This window comes from Camelus dromedarius, chromosome 3 (genome assembly GCF_036321535.1).
Source record: "Camelus dromedarius isolate mCamDro1 chromosome 3, mCamDro1.pat, whole genome shotgun sequence".
Taxonomy (NCBI): domain Eukaryota; kingdom Metazoa; phylum Chordata; class Mammalia; order Artiodactyla; family Camelidae; genus Camelus; species Camelus dromedarius.
In genome coordinates, this window is record NC_087438.1 from 11,680,405 (window position 1) to 11,704,909 (window position 24,505).

The 24,505-nt window shown below is 38.0% G+C and overlaps 1 protein-coding gene across 1 annotated transcript in view; it reads right to left on the reverse strand.

Moving 5' to 3' along the window:
- The window catches only part of MARCHF11 (membrane associated ring-CH-type finger 11), a 108,654-nt gene that overhangs the window by 77,767 nt on the left and 6,382 nt on the right, over positions 1-24,505 (reverse strand). The window lies entirely within an intron of this gene.

Sequence of the window (24,505 nt, forward strand, 5' to 3'; positions counted from 1 at the left end):
ACTCCTTCACCTTGTCTACTCAGAGTCTTAAGTATGATTCGCATTCAGTGAGCACATCCCAACGGACTGAATGAGCTACAGAACTCAGGGAGGAACAGCTGGTTCGTGGTTTATACAACTGTGTAGTCCAGGAGACGTCTATGCCACCTCCAAGGCTACTGCAGTGCACCCTTGGTAGCACTAACATGTCGTGAAGAGTTCTCTACAAATGTGTTTTTCTTAATCTTCTGCCCCTGAAATATTGTATGCTTTATTGTACAAATTTTAAGAAAAAAATTTGAGGAAAGTTGAATTCAACAGCATATCTATTTAATAAATAATCAGAGTAGGAAGTAAGTGTACTGGTAGGAAGCAGAGGACATGAATTTAGTTTTTGTCCAAAGAAAAACAACTTATAAGATTAAATTTATGTAAAAACTATATATATATTTATACACACACACAATGAGTCAAAGTACATACACATCATAAATGTAGCACTATTTCATTGTCCAAGTTCAGGTGATTTCTACAGTAACAGCACAACAGCTATCTAGAAATTGACCAAATTCAAGTAGCTACCTGGGACTTCCCTCTCCGTTTCCCTTTTTCCCTCACTGGCCTCCACAGACCCCACTAACATTTGACAGTCTTCCCCTGTCCCCGGCACCCACATCCAACTATAATCAGCATTGACCCTCATCTAAAAGCATGTGCACAGTGGTGGCTCTGGTGATGGGGAAGGGGAAGGAGAGAATAAGCATTCCATTCTTTCATGGCCAGTCCCCACCGCACCTGTTGACTCTCCCCGAGGTCTCAGCTAGGTTCCCCATCTCTTTACGCAGTGTCCTACTTACCATGTCCAGCACTGCCCCTACTCTTAGCCCTGCTCTTCCCCCAAGCCCTCACCCCAACTTCCAAGGCCTTCTTTTGAAACGTAAGTGCAGTCTTCTCAGAAAGTCATGAATACATCTTGTTTTAAAGACCTAGTATCTAAATAAAATGAGGAGTAAGGTCAGTGGAAAGTTGAGATGAGGAAAGGAAAGAACCCTTTTACGTATGGATGCTTCCTGGCTGTGGTTAGAATTAAAAATCATAAGTACCAGTACTGAGCACCAAAGTACTGGCGAGGATGTGGAACAACTGTGCCTTACTCTGTTCTCTTACGCTGCTGCTGGGAGTATAAATTGGCACAAGCACTTGGAAACCTCTCTGGTAGTACCTACTGAAGTTATATATACATATTCCTATAACCCAGTGCCATTGACTGCATATGGCCCAAATTCTTCACCTTGCCCTGTATCCATGCCCTGAGCAGTGTGACTTTGCAGCTTTTCTCACCTCTAGTGATACACTTCCGTGCTTCTTGACTTTGGGCCCAGCCATGTGACTTGCTTAGGCCAATGCAATATTAGCAGATGTTGCTTGCATGCTTTGTCATGCTCTCTTGTGCCTAAACCATCTCCCTAATAACATGCACAGTGGTCCAAGGAGAAAGAACAGCATAGCTGACCAACGGACCTGCATCTGTGGGATGGCCACATGATAGAATACTATACAGCAATGAAAAAGACTTAACTACTGCTGCCTGCAACCTCATAGACGAATCTCACAGATGCAATGGTAAGCAGAAAAAGCCCAAGACCAACAGTAAATACCATAAGATTTCATTTCTATGAAGCCCACAAACAGATAAAACCAGTCCAGTTCAACAGAAGTCAGAATCATGCTTACCTTTGAGGGACTGTCTACTGGGAGGGAGCATAGGGGAGCATGCTGGGGACTGATCTGGATGGTGGTTACACACATGTGTATACACATGTAGAAGTTCATCAGGCTAGATTTGTGTACTTCATTCTCTATTAGTCATTCCTCCATAAAAGAGTACATTATTACAAATAAATACATAATTCTTAGACTTTAGAGGACTTGTGTGTCTGCTTCAGGGACAGCAGTGAGCTATGAGAACCAACTCTGGCTCCATCAAGAGAAGTCTGCCTGGATCAGAAGCAGGACAGAGTAGGGAGAGGGGGCTTCATTTCCCAGGGCTTGGAAGCCAGTCACGCAGTTGGAGAGAGTAGCGATGAGGAGAACTGTGTTTCCTGTCTCCTCAAATCCAGATATCAATTCACCTAAGAAGCATGGCTGACTGGGCTCCGTGGGCAAGTCTGTGAAGCTACATTGTCTCTGTCAGGGGGAAAGTACTGCTGTTTCCAGGCCAGTTAAATGCATTACCTGTTGGTGAGTTGGAGGCGGCCTTTTCTATCTTCTTAACGGTCATGTCTAAGGTAAACATTCATGTTTCTTTCTAGTATTATTTACTCCCCACAGAACTAACTCATCTTTGGAGTTTCAGCTCACACTCACCACGTCTGGAAACTTCCCCCTCACAGCCCCTCCCACTCTGTCCCCACTGACCACACTGGAGGCTCAGGTAGGTACTCATTTTCAGTGCTTTCATGGTGCCCTGGGCACATCTTTATAGATGCACTTTCCACACTGGATTATAATTTATGTGCTTTTATTCTCCACTCAGCTATAAGCTCCTTGAGTCTGGAGGCCATAACTTATATGTGATTCTTGGTGCCTGCTCACTGCTTCACACAAACGTTGTGAATGAAGGAAGACTTCATCCCTAGTGGAAATGCGCCTCCTACCTCTCCACCCGTTCAAACCCTAACTCAGATAAATGAATCAATTCAAGTGCTTCCTATGATGTGAGACCCCTTTAACTTCTCTTGCTACACCGAGCTTCCTCTTCTCTGAAACTGAGACCTTAAGAGTTCATTGTAAGTATCTCCCCCACAGCTTCAAGTCTGCATCTATCTTCCCAGTTCGATTTTAATTAAGTCAGTATTTCAGCAAATGTTTTTTTCTAGCCATCTCTCTACATTCATAGATATGTTTAGATATATAAATATGACTCTACCTATTTATTCAATTACCAAGCAGAATTAGGTTGTAGAAATCTTCCCACGTCAATACATTTCATTGGCTTCATAATATTCCACTGTATTGAGGTGCCATCATTTACATAACCATTCATCAGCTCTCATGGATGAACACTTGTGACTTTTCCAATAATTCTCTATCACAAACAAGGTGGAAATCAATATCCTAGTACATAGATCATTTCAGACTTGTACAATTCTATCCTTAGAGTAAACCTCTCAAGGTGTGATCGCCAAGTCAAGAGTTGAAAATTTTATGTTCAGATAAACATTCCTAGATCACTTTCCAAAAACATAGTATCAATTTGTAGGCCCCAAATTCTTTTCCAACCACATCCCACTCTTCAAGACTGATTAATTATTTTGTCTCCTAGAAGGACAAAGGCCTGGCAGCTTGGTCTTGCATCTTTGCCTTAAGATCATGGTGGTGTGAGAGGGGGGCTATTGAAGGGCAATGTCTATCAGAATTCTTCCTTCCATGTCTCTAGTTATTGCTGCAAGTAAATATTTCAACTCTCACTCTTACCATTGCCAATAAACATGAAAAGATACCCAATCTCCCCATGAGCCAAAGGAATACGACTAAAATAATAAAGGATGTTTTGGTTTTGTTTTCTTGTTGTTGTTGTCTTTTTGGAGTTAAGGCAAAGAGCAATATTCTTTGTTGATATAAGTGTGGGGGAATGACACTTATGTCCGTTTTTTGGTTCTTTTTCCTAATTGCATTAGCTAGTACTTCCAGAACAATTTCAGACAGCAGTGGTGACAACAAGCACTCACGTTCTGATCCAGACCTTAGTAGATGGGTTTCCAGCATCTCCGTCATTAAGCATTAAAATTTTTTTAGTTGAGTTTTATATTTTTATTTACATTTCACTCACAGTTCTATTATGATTAAGTGACTTTTACCAAATGCATGTTTGTGTCTCCATCAAGATGAATACACAGTGACTGGGATACTTAACGATAGGTGTGATATAAACCAGACAGTTTCTACCTGCCTCCCCATCTGTCTAACAAAGAACTTTCTCAGTTTCTGTCCAAACATGAGATTAATTCCAAGTTTCTGGACCAACATGAAAAATATCGTTAAAACACATGTCCTGCGTATACACAGCATCAGAGTAATAACAGTGTTATCAAGATCCATGTCACAGACCATTTCAAGCCCTGTTCATTAATTCATCTTAGAGGAACTAAACCAAATTTTGGCAAGATCCAGTCTGTTGCAAAGAAATCCTGTTTGAGACAAGATAGATATAAAACCACAGGATAAGATTACCTACGTGCAGCTTTCACAGCGAAATCAGGCATCCATTTCTTACCCTCAGTCAGAGACACAAATGGAGCCCAAGATATTTCATCACTCCTTCTCAAAGTTTATGAAATACAGTGCCCCCTGATGACTCCAATTTCAGGAACTGGCACTGTTTCTAAATTCTGCTTCCTCTATTTGGCTAAAAATAAATCTGTTAAAATATTAAGATGTGCCAGTAAATAGTATCATGTTTTCTCTCACCACCTGCAGCTAGTTACACTATCTTTAAAAGCATCTCTCTGCTTATTACTATGATCAAGCACCAACAATGTCGTTTGGACCACACAGAAAATAAAATACGCTAATATAATATTATAGATTTGTATAAAATACATATTAAGGCACTAAATGTACACATTTTACAAGGAATCAATCAGTCATTTTATTTAACTTCATTTACTGATGTATTATTGTCCAGTGTTATACACATGGCCAGGCATAGATGATGGAAAAGTAACCCCAGCCCCGATCTTGCCCTCAGGTGCCTCCTGGTATAGTGAGAGACAAAAAATATGTACACAACTGCAGAAACACAGAAAAGAGTTATGCACAAAATATGTACACAACTGCAGAAAAACAGAAACAGCCATGGCCGTTCCAAGAGTTGTGCACATTTTGGAGTGATCAGAGATGACTTAATGGACAACTGGCTTTTGGATTAGACTTAGAAAGCAAGAGAGTTCTCCATGGAGAAAATAGAAAAAACATATTCTTAGATGAGAAAGGAGTGTCATGAGCACAGGAACTGAGACAGGATTCCTGGTTTGTGCTGGGAAAACAAGAATAACTATTTGGCAGGATTACACGTGGTGAGAAGCACAGGAAGCGGGCAGACATTTGGTAACTTCAGACGTGACTAGCTCAGTTAAGACCTTGACTACCATGCTAGGGAGCATGAATGTGACTCTGTAGGCAACTGGAAGCACCTGATGAGGCTCTTAAGAAGGGGTACAGCATGCTCAGAGTCATGTAGAAAAGGTGGAACTTTAAGTATTTAAGCAAAGATTGCACACAAGGTTAATTGTTGTATTCTTTACACTTGAAGACACTTGTGTACAATGAATTGAGTATTAATTGAAAGATGTACATATTGATAGACCTGGTGGTGGCAGAGACTGCTAATTGTTGCTCAATACCTATTTATCCCTTTTGTTAAAGAACTCCCAAAATTCAGCTGGTCACAGACTAACCAGAATAAGGACCACACACTTCCTAGCTTGCCCTGCAGCAAGTTGTGATCATATGACTAAGCTGTAGCCCATGGGATATAATCTAAAGTGCTGCGCACCACTTCCTGGACATGGTCCCTAGACATTTCCACGCATCTCTAGATGAGTGAGCTTTTCCTTCTCTTCCTTCCTCCTCGAATGCAGCTGTAATGTGTGGAGCTGAAGCAGCCATTTTCGGCAATAAAGATGAGCTAGGGATGAGGGTCACCTATATAGGGGCAAAAAGAATGGAAGAACCTTGACTCTGACACATGGAGCACCTGCTTAGCCCTGGAGTACCTCACTTGACATTTTCATGAAAGAAAGAAAGAAAGAAATTCTTATTTTTTCTGAGCTTCAGATATTTTGAATATTCACCCCTGGCATCTAAACCAAATCTTATCTGACAGGGTTGGGAAAGTGATTCAAGGGGCTTTCTATAGCTACACATCCAGTAAATCTGTTAGCATCACCTTAGGAACTCGAGAATTTTGTTAGGGGTGGAAAAAGCTATATTGGGCAATGCATTTAAACTTGAGAAACTACATCCAATAACTGAAGAAAGCACATTCTTTTCAAGCACACATTACACATTGACAGAAATTAACCATATATTTGGCCAAAATTCAAGTCTCAGCAAATATTGAAAGAATGAATTTACATCAACTACGTTTTCTAATCACAAGGCTTTTAAGTGAGGAGTCAGTAACAAAAAGATAATCCTCATATGGTTACAAGTCAACCACATGATGACTTGTTAATGTCTATATCCCAACTGGATTCTAAGTCGTGTAAGAGAAACTGACAGATCAAGCTAGCCAAGAAAAGAGGGGAAATTTTGTAATGATGTGAACATAAATTTTTAAAATTAATGAACTTAATCTCAATCAAAAGCAGGCAAAGGATATGAACAGACAATTCACACTCACATACAGAAATGCCAAAGGTCGGTAAACATGGGAAGCCATATTCCACCTCACTAGTAATAAAGGAAGTGCAATTTAAAATAACAAGGTATTACTTTTATAAAACATGGATAATTTAGTTTACTAATAATTTATAACTGATGATTTCCAGTGTTGGGGAAGATAAGAGAAGTGGCCACTGTCCTACACTGCTGATGGAGAGTCACATTAGTCCCGTGCTGACGGTGGGCGATTTGGAAGCGCCTAACAAGAGTTTACTAGCACAAACTCCATAACCCAACATTTGCACATCTGGCTCAATCTGGCAGTAATGCACCCAATGTCTGTATAGAGTTAGCTGCAGTATTTTTATAACAGTGAAAAATTATAAACTACCTAAGTGTCCCTCAACAGGAAAACTGTTAAAAACACTGTTAGATCCATTCTGAAGAATATAATTAATACATTTAAAAAATAATACTCATACGTACTGATATACTGTCAAATGAAGGAAGCTAAAGAATAAGGCACAAAGTCAGGGGAAAACACTGTAAGTGCGCAGACATATACCTATATACATGTAAACACATTCTTCAAAAGGTACTAGAAGGCTGCAGACCAATGTTTTAAAAGTGATTATCTGGACTGGGGTAATGAATTGGGATGAGGTCTTGGAGGTAAATAAAAAGAGGGGTTATCCATTTTCACTGGTCCCTGTATTATCTGAATTATTTAAATTTTAACATGCTTTTTAACAACATTATGTTTTCCTGAACTACTTGTGTAGTTAAAAACAGTTGAGTAAATTATTAAATTTACCCAAAATCCCATTAGTAACTTGTGGTGATCCATAAACTGGTGTTCAGGCCCCTTAACTGATTGGAAAGTGTTTTTTCATCTCCCCAAAGTGACTTAAACTTTTCTGAATTAAAGAGAGTTTGAGCGATCCTGTAAATGTGGACACAACTTAAACTGAAGCACCTCCAAGTAAGACACACTTTTCTAGATGCTCGTTCTTATCGCAAATTTTGAGAATTAAATAAAGCAATGCCTCTTAAGTGCTTTGCACAGTGCTTGGCTCATTAGAGCTCAGCGCATGGCAGCAGTTAGTATTACCAGCCTGAATCGCTACAAGTAGTCCTTGTCGTGCGACACAAACTTTATACTAAGCGTGCTTGTTTTCTGAGCTCATCAGAGGCTCAGCCAACAGTCAGCCGGACAAAGCGTGTACGAGGGGAGATGCCGCCACACGCTCTTCACCTCCTCCGCCAGATCACTCTCAACCACACTCAAGAAATACTTTCAGTTCTGGAAATGACCTATTGGGATTTACGAAAAGTAAACTCCTGTCTAATCCACATCGCTTTCCACCGCTGCTTGCTATGCCGTCAAGTTAGTTTTAATCCATAAATATCTGTAAGTATATAAGGCAATATATTTTTTGTACTGAATTCAAAAAGGATTTACCAGATACTTAAAAGCTAATCATTGTATAATTTAATCATTGTAAAGTCACTTTGCTGGCACTGTTTGGCTTTGATCAGACATCTAGAAGAAATTCCATCATCAGACTCTGATACCGTATGAGAAATGAGCACTCTCTACTTCTAGTGTGCTGGCCAAATTCTGACTCACAATTGATAAGGAGTTCTGTGTTACTTTTCATATCATGGAACTGTCACTCACATATAATTAGCACCTTATTTGAAGAAAGAGCCTTGTCTTCAAACTATAAACTAAAACTGCCTTCAATGATGGCCAATATTTCTTAGTTCTTTATGGAAATACCAATCTTATGTCAGTGTGGATCTGCTAGGAAATAGTTAAATGAATATGTTTTAATACAGAATATGTAATGCAGATACATTATTTTTTATTGAAGTAGAGTTGATTTATAATATTGTCTTAGTTTCTGGTGTACAGAAAAATGATTCAGTTATACACATATGTACATATTCTTTTTCATATTTTTTCCATTATATGGTTTATTACAGGATATTGAGTGTAGCTCCCTATACATTACTGATGTAAGAATTTCTCTCCTTACTCTCTATGAAACTTTACAGCATTTCATTGAAAACTGTCCCAACTTTCTATCAATCCCTTGCTTCAACAGAGCCATAAAAATTAATCTGCTCTGCATTTTGCTAAGGGCTTAACTGCTGAAAACATTGCTATTGTCCTTGCAAAATAATTTTAACTTACTGTTTATTTCACTTAGCACATATGGTTTGTTGCTCAGAGAAAAAGACGATTACTAAGTAGCATGTCATTTTTCTCACGATATGAAAATCTCAAGAGTATTTTTATAGCTGTCCAAACTGAAACATACACTTCCAAGCTATTTAATTATAAATTAACCATGCTAATTTATGCAATTATGATCATGTTTAGCTTCATTTAAAAAGCTGTTCACTGAAATATATGTTGGCCTATAAATACTTTACAGTTTTGATAAGGCAAAAGAACTACATGTATGTCTTTATGTAAAAGGCAGCATATATTTTTTATATATATACATGTCTGTGTGTGTATATATATGTGTGTGTATATATATATGTATCCACTTAAAATCCCTCACATTTTATCCCTATTTAAAATACATTTAATGAATGTTATGGCCACGTCTATCAGAAGCGTCATACTCCAGCAAGGCCCTGGCCCCACCTATGAGACTGGAAACCGCAGCGTTGAAATGGTCTTCCCTGACACAGCATAACACTCCTCTCACTAGTTACCATGCCTTCGTGCACTTCTGATAAATGGGTTACTCAGCCAAGAAGGCAGGAATAGCGTCACAAACCAAGTTCTTTGAGCTAGTTACACATTGTTCACTTTCAGTAACTAATAGGTCATATTTTCTAAGCATCGAACCAAGAGCAACTGTGGCCTCATTGATCTGGAAAGAGCACATGTGTGCTTCCCGACAAATGATCTGTTTGTCTAATACCCACTATGAATGTTCTTGAAATGCCTCGGACTTCTAAGATAAAATTTTATTTCCCATTTAGAAAAAGAAAATTCTACTTCTCTCTCCTTCATCTTTCCTCTGTTCCTTTTTATTTTCAGTTATTTCCAGTGGACAGAGCCTTCCCTGGGGACTTAGAACCAGAGAGACTCATCGTCCACAGTCCCTCCCCGCAGTCAGGAGGCTCGGGGACGGCCGGGGCCTCAATAGTGACTGCTTAATTAAGGCGCCCCTGGTTGTTAACTAAGAACTGAAGCCTCTTGGAAAAATTTTCTCCCTCAAGCAAGATGGCTTGCCATTAGTAAAACAATCAGCGGTAATTAAAAACCTCATTTTCAAATATAGTTCATAAGTTTTACATCATGAAAACTGCTTCTCATCTAATTCTCTTTAAAAATGTTGCCCCAAGCAAAATAAAAGGACATCTTTGAAAAAACTAGAGCCAAACGAAAGAAGCCAAAAGGCAGTCAGTTTCTCTTTCAAATAATAAAACTGTCCTAATATTTGGTCAATAGTTGTTCTTAGATACATGAATCCAAGTAAGGGATATTCTTTTTGTCTTGTTGGAAAAAATACCTAAAATACTTGATCATCAGTACATTACAGCTCTGCAGGCAGAGGTGCTAGACCTCGCAATTATCTTCTGTTTAAACTTGCTGCACCCAGATAGTCAATGAGCAATCAGATTTTGAATGCACTCCCTAAAACAACTTTAAATGGATTTAACGTTCTGCTTGAGTTCACATGCTTTATACCCCTAAACTGTTTAAGAAGTAGTTATTCCAAAACCTCTGAACAGACTAAAATTTAACCCCCCCCCCCCATTGCAAAGTGGAATAAAAACAGAAAATGTTTTATTTAATCAAAATCTAATCAAATCGAGGTGGGGGGAAGCACCCTTTCTGAAACAAATTAGGTGAATCATAACAGATGTCAAAGCCTTTTCAGTAACTGGAATCTGGGCCAAATTTATTTTCAAACAAGATGGGAAAAATAGAGAAATAGTTCTAACCTAATGGAATTCTGGTCACCCTGGGTCAAATTTCAAGAACATGACTGTAGTTATCAGCAAACACTAGAGGGCGGAGTTGCATAGTGAAGTTCTAAGTTTGACATCTAACTGGGGAAAAGGATACCAATAATTAGATGCTTGCTCGTTATATTAACCCTCAAGACCTGCCACTACTGACTTATCTTGAAAGGTTTTAAGCTTCTAACAGATGACCCAAACTAGCCCACTACAATCAAACAAACACTGGAAACCCAGGCTAGAGCTCCATGGAGAACACTTGTCCTGAGAAAGATTCCTTCCTGCACTAGTTCATAAATATAACATCTCACTTTCCATGAAATGACCATCACTTTTCTCCTAAATAAAAGATGCTTAGTGACCATGCTCATGCTTTGAAAGCTAGGGATTTTAAGTTACAGATGACATTTCCCATCAAATTTGGGGAACTGATTATTCCATTTTGGTCAATTAAGTACTATAAGCTCAAACAAAATGTTTCCATATTATTAAAAGTTTTCTGAACAGGAGGGAGTGTTCAACCTTCAAAACTCCTTTGCATTCATTCTTTGTCAATGGCAGTGATTCTAAAAAGACGGGCTTCCCAGCATCCTGTTGTACTGATTAATGGAAGCCATTTATTTCAAACAGATTTTGGAAGCCCAATGACAATTTCTGTAGTTCTAGGAGCAACGTAAAAAGTCATTCCTCCTCTTTAAGTCACTGCATGACTTTCATAGTGGCCAAGTCATGCACAAGCCACATCAATAGCTCCCAATTATATTACCTTGAAAATCACAGTCTCACACATTCATTCTCCAAATAGCCAGGTGTCCTAGATGGCATTCAGTGAGATAACGGAGATTCTCTGCAAAACAGTCCATCTCAGAAAATGTGTGTTTTTCAACAGAAAAAAACGTATTTGTCCAAGATGAGTGTTTTTATCACTATATTTATAAAATATATTTATAAAAATCAATATTAAAAATAATTAAAATCCAAATGCACTGAATTTCTCATATATGATGGCTTTTATTTAAGATCCTAACCCCTTGATTATTCTGTAGATTGCACAGTGAATGTGGCAACATAAATATTTTAAATAACTCAGGAAGAGTAAATTTAGCATCTGTGATTCTTAGAATCTAGAATGTATTTTTAGAATCTAGAATGTATTTTTCACTATTCTTTTTCTCTTAACGTCTATCTGATGGTGCTCTTTTGTCCTTTATTTTAAAACCAATGTCTTAAATATTCACCATACTATCCAAGATATATAATGGATCAAGGAAATTGGGCCATTATGGGAGCTTTTAATATATTGATGCAAATTATAGAAATATAGGCTGCAAAATATTGACCTCTCCAGTCCATTCATGGAAAACTAAAACCCAGAATGAAATGTACTTCAGTAGGAAAACTAAGCATGGCAAACATTCACTAGTATACCTTATTTCTAGAAAGTCATATATGACAATTTCTGTCAATCAGTTTTAAAGGTCTTGCATTGGTAGCCTTCCTAACCACTTTATCTAAAATTTTAACCACTCCTCTCAACATTTCATCTCCCGCTTCTTTGCCCAATGTTTTCCCCTTAGCACTTACTGCTAACTGATTTACTAATTATTTTACTTGGAATTTTTACTTGTATGTTATCAATTTCCCTCTCTGGAATATACACCCTCTGAGGGCAGAGATTTTATTTCTTTTGTTTACTGTTTTATTCATCTCCAGTCCCTAGAACAGTGCCTGGCACCCAGTAAGTAATTAATAAATATTTGTTGGATTATTAAATGGATGAATAAATAAATGAAAAAAACAACAAATCCAAAACCTGGCAGAATTGTATGTGTTCCAACTCTTGTTAGGAGTCAGAACTTAATAAACACAATCACATACCAGGAGTTTTGAAACTGTTACTTGATTTAACCTTCCCAGCAACATTAAGGAATTAATACACATGATATCACTGTTGGCCACACAACTTAGTATGTGGCTGAGCTAAAATTTAGACTCTGGTCTGCATATTCCAAAGTCCATGCTTTTTCCATTATGTTGCACTGACCTACATATAATCTTAACCCCTCTAGAAGGTGTGTAATAAATGTATAAAAGGATAGTTTTAAATTAAAAAGGCTAATTGTGTCAAAATACTCATGGAGCTTTGTAGACTTGGAAGAATCAGTTGAGTATTTATGAATGGCTTTTCCATTTATTAGAAAAGCTTAGGGTTCCACAATGCCTTAGTGACTCACACCAAGTCTCAGGTGGTGGGGGGAGGACAGGATAGGAAAAAATCACATATTTCTTTCACAAATTATGGGAGAGGACTATTGCATAAATACACAGGTTAACAGAATATTCAATAAGGGATTTAAAACACATAATTTCATACAGCACACAATCACCATGATTGCAGAATAATAGGTCTTCCTAAACTGATAACTTCATGAACAAAGCAACATCAGCAACATTTGCTGATTTTCATAAGGCTCTATTTTAGGAATAATTGCATAAAGGTCCAAACTCCCTTACCCAATAATCCAACTATATGCTGTCTGCAAGAGACATACTTTAGATTAAAAAACCTAATATGTTGAAAGTAAAAAATTTAAAAAGAGATATATCATATAAGCTGAAGCAGCTATCCCAATATCTTAAAGATAAAAATTGTTACTAGAGACAAAAGACTTGTGATAAAAAAGACATTGTGATAAAAAAAGTTGATCCATCAAGAAGATGTGATATTGATACATGTATTTACACCTAATAACAGAGTCCCAAAATATGTAAAGCAAAAACTGACAGAATCGAAGAGAGAAATGGACAATTCAACAACAATATTTGGAGACTTCAATTCCCCACTTTCAACTAGACAGAAGAGCAAAAAAGGAACTAAAAGACATCAACAACACTATAAACTACACCAGATGGACCTTTATAGAACACAACACCAACAACAGCAGAACACTCACTCTTCTCAAGAGCATGTGGAACTTTCTCCAGGATAGACCATATGTTAGACCAAAATCCCTCACCTAAAACTCTTTGGGCCATATGTGTTTCAGAATTCCAAATTGTCCAGATTTTTAAAATATGGTATGGTGTATTTTCATTGTATTATGTAATACCCCACACCCTCAGCACGATCTGGGTCAACAGGCTATAACCAATCACAGTATTTCTATGGCAAAATATATGAACACTGTCACTACTCAAGATAAAGACTATAAATAGCATCAACTCAGGTCAGGAGATGTTTTGTCACCAAATAAGTCACACACAAAAAAGTTTTTTAAACTCTTGCTTCTATTTTCAACACATTTTCAAATGGCTCTGCTTTTTTTCATCTCTACTGCATCATCCTAGTATGAGCCACTGCTATGTCCTTCCCATCCATCGGGGAGCATTCTAACAGCACCCCTGCTCTCAGCCCAGGCTCCCTCCAGTCCAGTCTTTACAAAGCAGCTAAAAGTGTCTGTTATTATATTACTCCTCTGCTCGAGATTCTCCAATGACTTACCATTGCTCTTAGGATGAAGCACACATTCCTCACGATGGCCTGCGTGGGAGGGTGCACCTCTACCTCCCCATCTACTCCTCCTCACTCATGGTCCTTTTTATTCCCTTCAGCGCAACAAGCTGTTTCCTCCTGAGGGTCTTTAGTCTAGCTGCTCTCCCTTCCTGAATGCTCTTCAAAGAGTTTTTCAAAGGAAGGATCATCATCAATCAGTCTTCAGGTCCAAACTCAGATGTCACCTCTTCATAGAAGACTTTCCCTACCCCTTCTATCTAGATGCACTTAGCCTTCTCCATGCTACTTTTTAAAAAATAAACTGAATTTTAGAGCAGTTTCAGATTTACATAAAAGTTGCAAAGATAATTCAAGGAATCCCCACACAGGCTGCACACAGTTTCCCTTACTGTTACCCTCTTCCATTACTATGGCACATTTGGCACAAATAATAAACCAACACTGGTACAGTACTATTGATGAAGCGCCACACTTTACTAGGATTTCACTAGTTCTTCCCTATGTCCTTTTTGTGTTCCAGGATTCCATCCAGGTTATCACATTACATTCACTCATCACCTTTCCTCAGCTTCTTCTAGTCTCTGACAGTTTCTAAGACTTTCCTTGTTTTTTCTTCACAGTGTTGAAGCATACTGGTCAGGTATTTTATAGACGGTCCCTCAGTTTGGTTTGGTCTGCTGCTTTTCTCATGGTTACAACCAGGGTGACAGGTTTTTAAGGGGAAGACCACAGAGGTGAAGCAGTCTCATCACATAATATCAAAGGCACATGTTATCAACATGAACTGTCACTGTTAAACTCGGCCCCCTGGCTTAGGCAGTACTTGCCAGGCTTGTCTACTATAAAGCTACTCCCCTTCTCCCCTTCTTACCCTGTAACCAGTTGACTCTTTGGAAACAAGTCACTAAGTACAGCCCACACTCAAGGGTCAGGGGTAGCTGAACCCCGTCTCCTGGAGGGGGCATTATATAAATAAACTATGTAGAATTCTTCTGTAAGGAAGATTTGTCTCTTTCCCTCCATTTACTTATTCATTCAATCATTTATTTATAACAATGTGCACTCATGGATATTTATATTACAGCTTAGGTTATAATTCAATACCACATTATTTATTTCATTGATCAAATTGTTTCAGATTTAGCCACTGGGGGCCCTTTCAGGCTGGCTCTTGTGTTCTCCTTTGCTATGCCTCATCCTTCTGTTTTTTTGAGCACCTCTTTACTTTCTGGAACAAGATACTCCAGTCTCATCTTGTAGAAGACAAGCATCTTTTATAAGACAAGCATCTTGTATAAGACTGGTTCCTTTTACTGGAGAATGGTACTGGAAACCAAAATCTGATGCTAGGTAAGTTTATTATTACTGAGGTGTTACCATTGGGCCCTCTCAACAAATAGAGCTAAGAAATGGATATGTGTATACTAACCTATGTACAAGCACGTATCTATAAATATTTCTATATGTAATCTTTTGTATCTACCTTAAGCAAAACATGAGTTTATACTGATGTTTCCAACTCAGATCCAGTACCATATGGTCCCTTTTTTAATCACACAGTTTGTTTTCCATTGAATTATTACCATAAATCTAGAATTACCTAGTTTATTTGCTTATTGTTTACTATTTGTCCCTCATCATCAAGAATTTAAATTTTAGAAGCAGAGGTCTTACCTGTTTTAACAAACTGTGTAGCTCTAGAACATAGAGCAGTGCCTGCAACATGGCAGTGATTAATTTATTGAATGAGTGAAAGAAAATCAATAAAAAATATTAATTATTTAATTCATAGTAGGAAAAAAAAAAGATGAAATATTTTAAGGCTGCCCCTTGACATGAGTAAGATCATCTTCTAAACAAAAAAAAAAAAACACATATTAATCCATTGTTATGCCCTGTTATATTAATAATCTCTATGCATTCATCATCACTTGGCATTGAAATTTTCCCACAAGCAATTCAAAGAATGCTTGATGATTTTCTCCTAAAGTTTACTGTAGTAGAGCTTAATCATGTCCAAAATGAACTAAGATATTTCTGTCACAGATTTTATTTTATGTAATGTATACTACCTTCAGTCTTAGGAGGGTGTAGGTCAGAGAGAAGAGGCAGACAGGAGGTAAGGAGATTCCTTCACCAAACTCTCCAAAGAGGTTTCAATATCCTTTCCCCATAGTCTAAGAACCACGTGTCACTCAAAGCTACCCAAAAAGTTATGGTACAATTATTTGTAATTTTGTTAGCTTAGCATTTTTCTACTACTTCTCAAATAGCTGAAAAGTCTTGTCTAGATCTGAAGATGCCTTTAATAGAAGCTATGATTTCTATTATTAAGTACATTTACATACTGCCATTAAGCATGACTGAGAGTCCACCGTGAAAGGTGAAGGACAGATTGGGAGGGGACTGAAAGATAGTTTTGCATTCAGGATTTCCTTTCATCCTCCAGGTTAGAGCTTGAGCATGCTTGGTCCTAGAGAACACAGTGTGGGCAAGGACTGTTACCCCCATTCACTGAGTCTTTCCCTCCAAAGAACTGGAGGTTCCCCAGGAAACTGCCCATCCACTTACCCCCAGTAAAAAGATAAGGGTAAGATGTTGTCAACAAGAGGAAGAAAGAGATTGAAGAAGGACAAGAGAAATATTTACTGAATGCTCAGTGTGTGCCTGGCAAATCCTGTGCTCTTCACTACTTTGCTCTCAAGGTTACAACTAATTTTACCAAAATTGGGTAAAGCTTTTTATTTTCTTTATTTTTTTCTTTCAAATTAATAGAGAGGACACTAACATACACACTTATATTAAAGCCTGCAAATGTAGCATAGAAAAGAAGTTGATACTGGGGAGTGGGTGGGGAAGAGAAACGAGCTAATGCACCTCTGGTGGCTTCTGGAATATTCTTTCACAAGGATACAAGTAAAATCCTCTAATATTTGTGAGAGATGTTATCCTTCTTCAAATCTTTTTTTTTTTTAAATAGTCTAAACAACCAAAGGAGCCTGTGTAAATTTCTTGAAATAGTTCCTTGTTTATTTGAACTATTTTGCACTTCAGAGTCATGACACATCAGTGTCAGGGCACAACTGCAAGTCCATATATAACAAAGGCGTGCCCAGAGGGCTCCTGAAACAAGAGCTTCACGCACATGGGGAGGGTCCCCTGGGCCCAAATTAAGCCTTGGCCACTTGCACATAATTAGCATACCAAAATGAGAAGTGAAACCAAAAGGCGCATTAGGGCAAAGGAACTCTGTTCCTCTGTTAGGGGTACACTGCCCAGGTGTCACCAGCAAAGTGAACTATGTTGAAGAGATGACAACTGGAGAAAAAAAACAGATTTTCAGAAAGCAGCTTTCAGAACATACCACCCCTAAAAGGAGGACTGAATAAGAAATGTCTCCTCCATAAGTTCTCCTGTGGACTTCACCTACACGGACATGCTTCTAGGTATTTGTAATGCCTTCCCAACACAACTGTTTCCAGTCCACCTCTACTTCTGTGGGACTTCATTTGGCTAAATCATAAGAGCAGCTGTTGAATGATGAGTTATGGGCACCGGGAGGATGCTCAAAGAGCCAAGGATCCAGAAAGCACAAGGCACAGTGCAGTTTTTCTTGGCCCAGTCCTCCGTGTCTGCCATCCATTTACTTGTAATTGTAGGTGATTATCTCGTCCACTCCCTGCTGCTCTGAAGGGTCGGAAGCACTCCAGCATTGCCCTCGGAGTCCTCCAGCTCTACTCTTCGAAGGTCCAAAAATAGAACGAAGCTGAGTTTCCTTTGTTCCAATCCCTTCAGCAAACATCAGTCACATCACAGCAAAGCCACACACCAAGGCAAAGCAGGAAATGAGTAAAGGAGAAATAGCCTGTTCTCTGGCTGCATCTCCCTGCGTTGGAATACTGCACTCTCCAGTGGAAAATCATTTCTGAAGTTCTGTTACAACTGTACAAACTGCTCATCCGGAAAAAAAAAAAAAATGTCACCTTGCTTTCAGCCAGGTGGCAGATTTCATACCAAAAAAAAGATACCCAGTAGACATTCTAAGCGGTTCATCTTTATCCATGATCATACAGTAAAACTTCCTACAAATTATTCAAATTCTCTGAACAAATGCTAGATGAATTCCTTCAACCAGTGACAACCTCAAGAAAGTAAGTGTGTCACACATGGGTAATTTCACATTCAAGGAGTCTTTTTTCATGACATTTTATTTTTTGAAAAGAGCAGATATGTCTCACTGGAAGCTTTTTTTTCTTTCATTCTAGACTTTTAAAAATAGATCCTGCTCTTAAGACTTTTTCCTATGGTCTGAAGAATGGAACATATTTTTCCCAGGCAGATTCAGAATCAGATTATCAGATCAATCTAAGAACAGGTTTAAAAATGATAGCCAGTGGATGGCTAATGTGTGGGAGATAAATGCAGCTTGATTTCCTTAAGTCATATTCTCACGGCAGAAATGTGAACATGCTGGTTCTCTCTACCTGACCAGAACACTCATTTCATTCATTCATTCATGTCACAATATTCACTGAATGCCCATGAAGTGACCAAGAAAATCGATATTAAGCTACATTGAACTGTGTTACATAATATGTTCTAAAAATCTGTCCCACTCAAAATGTTCTTTCTTCTATGGGCAGCTGATTAGAGGCATCAAGAAAGCAAAAAAGAGAAAGGTGTCAAAAGGAAAATACACTTAAAAAGAGCTAGAAAAATGTAGAAAAGCAGATCCATGTGGGGAAGAAAGTTCTGGAGAGCACCACCCATCAGGACCACATCAGCCTCAATCCTCTCTCCGTAAAGGATAAAAGCAAACACCAGCCCACAATGCCCTCAGTGGCCTCCGTCTCTTTTTACTACCGTCTCAGGACCACCTGGCTTTGAAGCAAACTGTAAAATCACCATACACATGGCCTATACAGTAAATAAGATGGCTATAGTAGGAGACAAAGTGCAATTTCTATATTTTATTCACTAGAGGATCATTAATCTGTTCTACTGAATAAAATGCAGACTTGAGTGTTTTAAGAATTAGTCAGCAAATGAAATAAAAATAATTTCAAAGGCCGGGGGTTGCCTCATGATGTGTTCTTAGTTTATTTAGACATTTTTAATTATCTATAAAATATGTCAGTACATGCATTTAAATATTACACTTTACCATTGTTTCTCAGTTATTCAGGCATGCTGATAAAAAGCTTCCCCTCTGCCTGTTATTTACTATTAAACCTACAGAGAATGTTAATAAGAGCAACAGTTAGAGAAAAAGTAAAAGAAATGGGGTGGCTTTGCCACTTCAACCAGGCTGTATGCCTGCAGACATTTTTAATCCATAAAATGCGAATACCTGAAGTATTTCAAATGACAGCAAGAATGCTGATAAAATTCATGCTCTGATGTTTTCTTAATACGTTTTCAAAATCACAGTCAGTTTTCAATGATAATTCGTCAGCTTCTTCTACTGCATTAGTGACATCATGGGAACAACTTAATCACTTCTGAAGGAAGAAACACCTCTTTCAGGACAGAGCCCCATTTAGTAAAATAATGATCACAAGGTCCTCAAGAAGTTCATTAAAGTTCTAAACGTTTTGCAAACGTTCTATAGCTCCAGAAGCTGTACCTTAGAAACATAGCCAAGATGAACCTACCTGGTGCCAACTTCCTCTCTAATTCCAAACTATCATGATAAATCCCAGGGTTTTAAGACTATGGATAAAAATAAAAAAGACTCTCAAAGTCCTCCTTCTTCCTAGGAGACCCTCCAGTCATTCTCACTGCTGTAAGAAGACTTGTTCCTGACAGCCCATCATATGAGCTTTAAGGAAAAGCAGCAAGGGGAATACAAACACAAGTGTTAGAGGCGAGCGAAAATGGCCAGGGCCCTATTATTATATGCGGAGGAAGGTGGCCCCCATGCAAGTCTCCATCCCTACTCCTCAAGTCCTCTGCCAATACTTTCCCCTGGTGCTCCGAGCAACAGAGGAGGAAGGAAAGCGGAGGGATCCCACTGTTCGCTGTGACTGATGCTCAGCCACCTGCCTGTGCCTTTGTGATTGCCACTCAGGGAGCTCTGGGGCTTCTTCTGCTCACACCCCCCCCCCCAACCAACAGGGGTCTCTCCAAAGCACAAACACACATGGGTGCCCAATGACAATGCTGAATAGCACTGTCCTGTGCTTTGGCCTCATCAAAAGCATCTCATGACTCTGATTATGAGCAGACTTCAATAAAGACCCAGGGGGAGGGACACCTGGAGAATAAATATGTTCCCATGTGCTGAGATCATTATATCTTATTACATCTGACTTGTTAATATGCAGATGCATTCTTTATTATCAGTAACAAATTTGGTCAGAAACCCAGGTGGGCTCTCCTACAAAAAGCAGGGAGTAAAAAGACAGAGGCAAAGAATGACATGGAAAGAAGAGTCATTAATTTCATTTTGGTGGCAACAGACTGAAGGAAACAACGGGGACCTGTAAGCACTGTTGCTGTGAGCTAATGAAGGTCCCCATCTGTTAAATGACAAAACAGGTAAAAATAATCAGAGCCAACATTAAAATGGCACCTACTACGTGCTAGCACTACTCTAAGTACTTCATATGTATATATGTATTTAAACCTCAAAGTGTGTGTAAAATCGGTGCCACTGTTATTTTTTATAGATGAGTTGCCTGAGGCAGAAATAGTTGAGCCACTCTTCCAAGGTAGCATAGCTATTGCCTTCCATTAACATTCTGTTTTTCTATGTTTAGATTTTATAGCCCATTTCTTATAACAAGTTTAAAGTTTCCCATACAATACTTTATCTAGTAAATGTTATCTCTTCAAACACTTCTATCTCTTGAAAAAGTACTGAAAGCATTCATAAACTTGAATATACTAGCTTAATTAGTTTAGAATATCACCAACATCTCAAAATAAATTTGGTCTTATGTGTTCTTAGATTCCACTAATTTTATACCATACTATGAGATTCAAAACAAAATTAGCTTTTACTCTTAAGATAACATTAATGCATCATCTTGAATATGTTAATCAATAAAAGAGATTCTGCAAGTAGGTAGAAAGGTAAATGCATGTTAATTACTTCTAATGTCTTAATTAACTCCTACTGCTGATGATACAGTAATTAAGGTTTAAATATATAGGCTACATCATCAGTTTTCTACTGGGTCATGTTGCTGAGCATCACTAAAAATCTCACAAAATGGGGAGGTTTAGACACAGATTCTCAAGAAAATCTAATCTCAATGAGAAAAACAAGGAAAGCTAAGGTTTTAGACTCATTGCAACATATTTCCCTCATGCACACCTGCTTCCTGATTAGCTGCTCCGTTCCTTCTCTGTCCCCTTGTCCCTCTGAACACCAAGAGGTGCATCATGTTAATAATCACTTCTGAAAGTTCTTGAGGATATGTATCAAGCACCACTGATAGAGTAAACTCCCATACATTTTTTTTAACCTTCTTTATTTCTGAGCCCTGGGAGAGAAGAAATTGTGGTGCTGTTGACTGATCTGGACCTGACGAGGACCAAATGCAGAGACCAGGGTAAGTTGATAGTGCCATTTTAGAGGCTCTCTCCCATGGTAGATTAAAGGTGTCCATCCTCTTTAAAGAAGGGCAGATTCTAGAGGTGGAGTCTATTTTTCCCTCTCTTGAATCTGGTTGGTCCTTTGACTTACGTGAATCAAAGGAATTCAGCAGACATAAAACCATGTCTGCTGAGCCAAAGCTGGGCCTTAAGAGATCTACAGCTTCCACTTTCACACTCTTGGAAACCAGCCATCATATTGTGAGACATCCAAGTCACATATAAAGAGAAGTGAGGTACCAGCTGGCAGCCTCAACGAGCTTCCAGCCAACAGCCAGCACAAACAACAAGTAGAATGAGTGAGCCATTCTTGGCTGTTCCAGTCCAGTCAAACTGATGGATGAGTACAGCTCCAGAATGACACCACATGTGGAAAAGAACCTCCTAACTGATCTCAATCAACAGGTAGACTCTTAAGAGATAATAAACGATAGTTGTTTTAAACCATTAAGTATTTTAAGGAGCTTGTTATACAACAATACAAGGGCTGAAACCCTGCTTGACTCAGCATAACACAGGATAAGTTGTGATAGGCCCAGAAACTTCAGGATGGCTATGATGGAGCTGAGAACAGTTTCCAATTAGGGCAGAGTGGCTAAGATTGCGGACCCTAGACCCAGACTATGCATCCTGGCTTTGCCTTCTACTATATAGAGATGTATGCAGTAGAAGTTACTTAACTCTTCTGTGCCTCAGTTTCACTTTGTATAAAATAGAGATAATAATATTCTCTATCTCATAGGTTTGTTTTGAAGATTAAATATCAGTAGCATTATGTATAAAGCACTCAGAACAGTGCCTGGCACAAAGTAACTTTGGGTAAATGTTTTCTCTCAATGTTATCATTCAGTCTTTATTCTGCTCTGCGTCCAAGGAACCATATCTATGGGAAGGCTCTATACTTAGAACAAAGGGATATGGAAAGTGAAGGGAAGGCCATAACACCATTTCTGTTTGAGGAAATGCATCTCTGCCGTGCCATTAAAGCATGAATGTGATCAATGCTAAATCTGATTGGCCTCATACCAGCAAAGGAGAAAACCAAAAATCAGAGTAAGTGCCCAGTTATTGGGTCATCAATAACGGAAGTGCCAGACAATTAGTCAAAGTTTATCTGAAGATAAACTATTCATATATATAACAATCTGCGCTTTGGGAACCTTATAACTGATTTCTGTACATTAAGAATACTGAGATTTATATGCATATAATGTGGTCCTGGAAAGTTATTTTCTCAGGCATGATCTGAACTATCATCATCATACTCATATCAGCTTTGCTTCTGAATATTATTTTGTAGTTCACTGGAGCAAACAGATTAGGCCACAGGTTACGACAACGTTTGCAAATGTCATAATAAAATGAATCCTGAATGTGTCACAATACCAGGTTAGTTTTTAAACTTGAGTAGCTTTTTTCTTTTGAATTTTTGGTCATATCTTATACACACTGTGGGGAACTGCTTTTCTTAAAATAATTATTGATTGTCTTTTTAAAATGAAATAGAGTATAGTAGTAATCAATTCATGTTGCTGTAAGATTAGAATTAGTAAATAGTACTTTTTGCCCCAAACTTTCATCTCTTCTCTGTTTTAAAATTACTCAAGGACCTATTTCTACTTACTTCAAAATGAATCATCCCAAATGAATTAATATTTAGTGGCCATAAGTTAGAGGTTCTGAAATATTTAGCAATCTATTTCAGCTCTTGAACTGAAATAGACTGGTCACAGCACTTCCAATGGGGCTTTTCACTGGAAACTCAAAGTTCTCCATTTCCCATCTCATATCTCTATTTATAAAATTATTGTAGCTTCAATTATACTCCTCATGTCCTGCTATTTGAACATGGTTCCATCTGGTTTTCAAGACAACTATGATGGATCTATAAATTGATATTCAAGTAGTTCAATCAATTAGAGGTTCTGAGAACATGTGTCAGGTTCTTGCCTGTCTTCGGCATGATAACATCACTCATCCACATTAGTTATTTGCCTTCTTTCCAAATTATTTGTAAGCCTTAGGTCAGCTTGAGAAATTTCATACTTTCATTTCATGCCTGCTAATCATGCCTTAAATGATGACTATCAGAGATGCAAATTAATTGCAAACTGTATGAAGGATGCACACATTAAAAACTATGAAATTTAAATTATTAATTCAGCTTCCAGGTTCCTTCTGAAATTACTAACAATTTCACCTATTTTATATTGCTCAATGCAAACTAAATTTGGTAATTTAAATAGAAACATGGAACATTAGACTTTATTACTTTCTTCCCCTCCTAACTGTTCAAGTCTCTCTTCTTTTTCCTCCCATTAGCTCCTTTGTCTCTGTGTTTTGAACCTACTTTTTTATGGCTACTAAACTTCAGCCCCATGTCATTATCCGATCTCATCAATTATACATTATTCTGCTTTAGTTTAAGGTGTCATTCTTAGTATTTTTTATCTTACATTCCACCAGTCTATTCCAAGGACCTGAATCAGTTCCACCATACAAACAAATAAGCAAACAAACACAAAAGCCTATTTCCCAAGGGTTTTAGTACACTTATGGGCATTGTGTTATTATGTGATTATATACAAAAAGTTTTAAGAGTATGTACAATTTCAGTAATATTATTGAGAGTAACTGTTCGGAATACTTCTGCATCCACTATGTAGTTGAACAGAGCAATGAATGAAAGTAGCTAAAATTTAACTGTGAAAAAACCTCACATGAAAAAGAAAGCCTAGTTAAGTGAAAAGAATGTTCAGAACTAGTAGGTTCAATCTCAGTTTCCAGACTAGTAAAATTTTGCTTTACTTGAATCCATTTTCCATAAATGGAGTCATTTAGGGCTCTAATGCTTAAATTAACAAAATGTGACTAGAATTAATTGTGTAACATTTCTAATTTAAAAAATTGACTTAATTGGGGTATAAGACATTTTACTAACTTGACCTTTTAGAAACAAAGATGAGGATAGTTTCATCAATAAAAAACAAATTGATAAAGGAAACCATTTGAATAAAACGGCTTTTGAGT